Source organism: Fundulus heteroclitus, unplaced genomic scaffold (genome assembly GCF_011125445.2).
Source record: "Fundulus heteroclitus isolate FHET01 unplaced genomic scaffold, MU-UCD_Fhet_4.1 scaffold_62, whole genome shotgun sequence".
Lineage (NCBI taxonomy): Eukaryota > Metazoa > Chordata > Actinopteri > Cyprinodontiformes > Fundulidae > Fundulus > Fundulus heteroclitus.
In genome coordinates this window covers 340,763-347,099 of record NW_023397055.1, presented here as the reverse complement: position 1 = coordinate 347,099, position 6,337 = coordinate 340,763, and the positions used below count along the sequence as shown (strand labels likewise).

At 41.4% G+C, this 6,337-nt stretch overlaps 1 long non-coding RNA gene across 1 annotated transcript; it reads right to left on the bottom strand.

Moving 5' to 3' along the window:
- Positions 1-884: 884 nt before the first annotated feature.
- LOC110367771 lies at positions 885-1,366 on the bottom strand. Its single transcript, XR_004929981.1, has 3 exons — positions 1,333-1,366; positions 1,114-1,248; positions 885-958 (listed from the first exon to the last, which is right to left on the bottom strand). It is a non-coding gene; the product is annotated as an uncharacterized LOC110367771 (long non-coding RNA).
- Between the last annotated feature and the right edge of the window lie 4,971 nt (positions 1,367-6,337).

Below are 6,337 nucleotides of genomic sequence, written 5' to 3'. Positions count from 1 at the left end.
GGAAGATGGTCGGGCTCACCACACCACCGATTCTGAGGTATCTTGACAGCTGACAATTCCTAAAGAAAGGTCAAGCAGTCGCTACAGAGCTTTAATTCCTAAAGGTTTAGTATCTTAACACTGAAAGAATAATGTGTCATAAGCAACAAGGTGAACTGTCAATGTGCGCACCTGTTTCTGCACACACAATTAGGTATTTTAATCACACATACATAGCAAGACATGTGCAGACTGGATCCTATGATATTCTCAACACTTTTTATTAAATTCTGTTGTTTTCTGTTAGGATGATTGAGCCTGAACTTCTCTCCTCTGAAGCTACAAATGTGGTCGACTTCACAGACAGAGAGGCAGAAGTATTTCTCCACCGTGAGATCAATAAAGTTTATCTTATCTCATCTTAAAGGTTGTTGTTGGCGATCAGCCTATCAATAGATGGGTGGAGTAAATTAAATAGTTTTAACCTTTGCTGCATGTGATGTATAGATAAATTAACTAATTAATTTCATTAATATGTTCAGAACATTTATGGACCCACGGTCCATTAATGTGTTCAGAATAGAGTTGAGATTTGAACGCATCTGAAACATCAATTGCATTTATAAGTGAATTTTTTAAAAATAACAATCATAACATGAAAGTCTAATTTCATCAAGTTCCTGTAAACATTGCTAGAAGACTTAGGCCATCAGATGTTCCTGTTTACCCAAAGCTTCAATTCTTTAGTTACTATTTTAGCTCCAACCAAACAGGACCTGACAACTCAAACAGATTTCTGAGGTTTGGTTCCTGTCAGCCAACTGACTGATTAAACAAGAAGAAGAAAACATCACAGAAAACAAAGAGAACAAGCAAATAAGCCCAATCTAACCTTTGTTAACTCTGTTTTTCTGTCGTCGATGATGAGAATTGTTAACGTCGCTGTAAGTAATGTTGTTCTCTCCACCCTCTGGATCACCTGAAAAAAAATTAACTGAATCTAAATTTACTGAGTCGGAATGTTTTTAGAATAGAACAAAGTTTCAGGTTCTAGCAGAAAAACATGTAAAAATCCAACAGAACGGGTTTTAAATGTAAATAAGTTGTGCATTTAGATCCAGAAGCCTGTCTCACCCTCAGACTTTCTCTGAACACATCGTCTCACGATCAGAACCAGAACCAGCAGCAGAACCACAACAACGAAAAATGGAAGAGACAGGAGCACGTAGGGAAGATACTGGTAAGGAGGAGGAGTGGTTGATGGATTCTCTAAAATAAAGATATTTATTAAATTAACACCACAGTTCAGATATTTACTCTAGAGATGAAGGACTTCTGTTTTTACTTCCTGACCTGAGACAGAGATCCTGCTGGATGGAGACTCTCCAAAACCCCTGATGGTACAGTTGTAGAGGCCTTCATCAGAGCTGGTCACATGGTGGAGGGTCATGTGACCTGCAGGCTCAGTCCTGATGAGGGAGCCATCTTTATAGAAAGCAGCTGGGAGGTTGGAGGGAGCGGTCTTTGTGTGACAGCTCAGAGTGACGTCATCTCCCTCCATCACAGGGAGGACAGGACTCTGCAGGATCACTGATCCACCTCAACACAGAGACAAACTACAGCATTTCATCCATTTCCACACAGCTTCATCAACACTAACTCCACAGTCTGATCTTACCAGTGACAGTGAGCTGGATGCTGCTGCTGCTGGCTGCTCCCTCTCTCCACTCACACCAGTAAACTCCACTGTCATGTTGCAGAAGGTGGCTCATGGTACAGGTAGAACCAGCAGCTACTCCCCATCCATCTCCACACTGAGTCCTGGTTTCTTTGGTTGTGTTTCTCCTCACAGTCCATCCAGCAGAGCTGTTGTCCTCCTCACAGCTCAGAGACACAGAGTCTCCTTTAAAGAACTGAGATCTGCTGGGACTCACAGTCACACCAGCTGAGAGGACTGAAATGGAAATTATATTCATTTTTGTTGTCTAAAAAATAATTCAACTAAAAGTTAGAATCTTTCTGCGTGCACCTTAATTTCCCTCCCAAATATTTACTAAAATAATGAGAGTATTAATTGAGTTGTAATGGTGATAGAAATTAACCAACCTTCATTTGTTTGGCAGCAAAGCAGCAAACAAGGAACTGAAGAGAAATGAAAGTTATTGGTTACAATTTAACAGATAAAACTTCATGAGAACTTCACAATCCAGACATTTTATCCTCCAGAAACATTTATTACATTAAACTGATCTTCATTACATCTGTATTTATTTCCTCAAAATTGTGACTTTATTCATACTTAGAATTTACATCTAAATTAGTTTAAACAGTTTATTCTCTTTTTCATCATCTTCTCCATCATTATCCTGTAATTTCATATCTCAGTCATGTTCAGTGTTTTCAGTTTATCTGAGGTGTGTCCATGAAAGCCAGCGCTGTGTTACTAAGAGCTACAAAGAGGCAGTAAAGTCACTTTTCTTCCTGCTTGATGTGTAGAAGCTCTTTCATCTGAATTTAGTCTGAAGTTTTGGTCCAACTCTTTGACTCAGGTTAGAACAGAGCAGACAGTAAATTTACTTTGCCTGAACAACAACAGGTTTTGTACTTACAGAGCAGATATTGTAGAGATGTTTCCATCATGGTGCCACTTCACGGTCTGACCTCTGTTGGTTTTCTGTTGGGGCCTCAGAATAAAGACCGCCTTCTTTCTGAAAACATCAACCTGTGGTTGGTTCCTCCTGTCTACAAAGTTCTGTATCCACTGTTTGTGCTCTGAGTTCCCTTCTCTGACGAGACCAAATATGGCTATCACAGAAAGTTGTAGAGTTATCATCAAGTGGCGCTGAAGAAGAGAGCAAAGAGATGTACTCTTGTGCAAAAGAATTTCACTTGACACAAATTAGTTGACTAAGCCTGTTCATGCATTGGAGCAGGAAAAAAAATAATGGTGGAAACACTTGAGATGGTCAACAAGAGTACTCCAGTGAGTTTCTCAAGGTTGAAAGAAAATCAAAGTGGTATCCCTGAGTCAATTATGACAGCAAATTATTCTATGAAACATCTCTTAGTTTTTCTTATGTTGTAGCTGAGACCTGCACAAGGAAGTGTCAGAAAAGTTGTCATTTCCTAAAAGAATTTGTAGATGTTGGAGGCTGATCAGACTAAATGTCTTATCATATCTGCATTAATACATATTTTGAGTGTTACCATTTTTTGCCACAGTGAATAAGTTATCTTAATATTCTCAGCACCCACATCATATAACATGAGGATTGTACACTCTCAGTTCTGAACAAGTTATTTGTGCTGCACTTCGTCTTTATGCCAATGGCACTTTCCTATATTGTAAAGGCGAACTGGAAACCTGAATTCAAGCCAGACAAAGAGTTACAGTTAAAAAGTTTATTGTAACAGATGAAGATGACAGGCTGAAAAGAATAAATGATAGAACTGCAGGAACGGGCAGATTATGACAATTCATGCTGAAATGATGATGGTTGTGACAGACTGAACAAGTGATGAAGGCTGTGGCAGGCAGGGTGTGAGTACCTCGTAACAGGCAGGGGAACTATAACAGTTGCTCTGAACAAACGATCCAAAGGGCTAGACCGGAATCTAAACCAAAAAACACTCCGAGTCTTGACCCGAGTCAGTTGTTCGATTGCTCATCCAGGGCACAGAGTGACTGGAATGACCCGTCAGTGAGGGCAGGTGGCCCACAAAAATATAGGTCTGGGAGGCTTGAACACACAAGCAATGGGAGCAGCATACAGGCAGTCCAAATAAAACAATCTGGTGGAGAATGGTAGTGGAAGGAAGGTTTAAATAGGCACAGTCACAGGTGAACTGGCTTTAGCCTAAGTAGCAGCTGCACAGGTGAAGCTGATCATGTGGAGTAGAGCAGAGAATGATGAAAAACAGCCAGCCAGCCCAAAAACTATAAACAAAGAGCAGATGATGTGACTGCACCCCTCCTCATTTCCCGAAACCCCAAAAAACAAAACACAAAAAGATTAGCCTAAAGTCCAAAATGAAAAGTAACCCAAACAGGGTAAATGGAGGGGCCTCAGAAGGAGGGCAAGAGGCCAAACACAAAAAACAACTAAACCAGAGTAGGCAGAGGGAGCCACAGAAAGAGCGCAAAATACAACAAAAAAACAAAAAACTTAAACAGGTTGAACCAAAAGTTCAGGCGGGCGACTGGGAGGCCATCTGCAGCTCAGCAGGACTTCGGGAGCCAACTTCTGTGTAACAGGATCTGTGGTGGGTGACCCTGAGAGGTCATCCCCAGAGAGCAGCGTTTCTAGAGGCCAACTCTGGCGGAGCAGGACTCTAGGTAGCTGTCATCGACATAGCAGGATTTTAGGCAGTGACCTGGTAGGCTTTAACTTATTCGCCAAACACAACTTGCTGAAAGACATGACCTGAAGCTCGGCATGTAGGAGGACCTGAAGAATGGGTCTGATGTGACTTGAATCTTTCAGGAATCCCAGTGACAGCCCACACAGCACCTCTGGAGATGGGAACACAAGGTACTTGCAACATTGATAGGTCGTGGATGCTAGCATCTTGAAGAGGGCCTGGATGATGAAGTCATTGGCAGTCTCTCAGAGGACCTCAGCAACAGTCGGCAAGCTCACTGGAGTACTCTTGTTGACCATCTCAAGTGTTTCCACCATTATTTTTTTTCCTGCTCCAATGCATGAACAGGCTTAGTCAACTAATTTGTGTCAAGTGAAATTCTTTTGCACAAGAGTACATCTCTTTGCTCTCTTCTTCAGCGCCACTTGATGATAACTCTACAACTTTCTCTGATAGCCATATTTGGTCTCGTCAGAGAAGGGAACTCAGAGCACAAACAGTGGATACAGAACTTTGTAGACAGGAGGAACCAACCACAGGTTGATGTTTTCAGAAAGAAGGCGGTCTTTATTCTGAGGCCCCACCAGAAAACCAACAGAGGTCAGACCGTGAAGTGGCACCATGATGGAAACATCTCTACAATACCTGCTCTGTAAGTACAAAACCTGTTATTGTTCAGGCAAAGTAAATTTACTGTCTGCTCTGTTCTAACCTGATCAAAGAGTTGGGCCAAAACTTCAGACTGAATTCAGATGAAAGAGCTTCTACACATCAAGCAGGAAGAAAAGTGACTTTACTGCCTCTTTGTAGCTCTTAGTAACACAGCGCTGGCTTTCATGGACACACCTCAGATAAACTGAAAACACTGAACATGACTGAGATATGAAATTACAGGATAATGATGGAGAAGATGATGAAGAACAGAATAAACTGTTTAAACTAATTTAGATGTAAATTCTAAGTATGAAAAAGTCACAATTTTGAGGAAAAAAATACAGATGTAATGAAGATCAGTTTAATGTAATAAATGTTTCTGGAGGATAAAATGTCTGCATTGTGAAGTTCTCATGAAGTTTTATCTGTTAAATTGTAACCAATAACTTTCATTTCTCTTCAGTTCCTTGTTTGCTGCTTTGCTGCCAAACAAATGAAGGTTGGTTCATTTCTATCACCATTAAAAGTCAATTAATACTCTCATTATTTTAGTAAATATTTGGGAGGGAAATTAAGGTGCACGCAGAAAGATTCTAACTTTTAGTTGTATTATTTTTTAGACAACAAAAATGAATATAATTTCCATTTCAGTCCTCTCAGCTGGTCTGACTGTGAGTCCCAGCAGATCTCAGTTCTTTAAAGGAGACTCTGTGTCTCTGAGCTGTGAGGAGGACAACAGCTCTGCTGTATGGAATGTGACCAGAAACACAACCAAAGAAACCATGACTCAGTGTGGAGATGGATGGGGAGAAGCTGCTGGTTCTACCTGTACCATGAGCCACCTTCTGCAACATGACAGTGGATTTTACTGGTGTGAGTGGAGAGAGGGAGCAGCCAGCAGCAGCAGCATCCAGCTCACTGTCACTGGTAAGATCAGACTGTGGAGTTAGTGTTGATGAAGCTGTGTGGAAATGGATGAAATGCTGTAGTCTGTCTCTGTGATGAGGTGGATCAGTGATCCTGCAGAGTCCTGTCCTCCCTGTGATGGAGGGAGATGACGTCACTCTGAGCTGTCACACAAAGACCGCTCCCTCCAACCTCCCAGCTGCTTTCTATAAAGATGGCTCCCTCATCAGGACTGAGCCTGCAGGTCACATGACCCTCCACCATGTGACCAGCTCTGATGAAGGCCTCTACAGGTGTATCAGCAGTCATGGAGAGTCTCCATCCAGCAGGATCTCTGTCTCAGGTCAGGAAGTAAAAACAGAAGTCCTTCATCTCTAGAGTAAATATCTGAACTGTGGTGATAATTTAATAAATATCTTTATTTTAGAGAATCCAC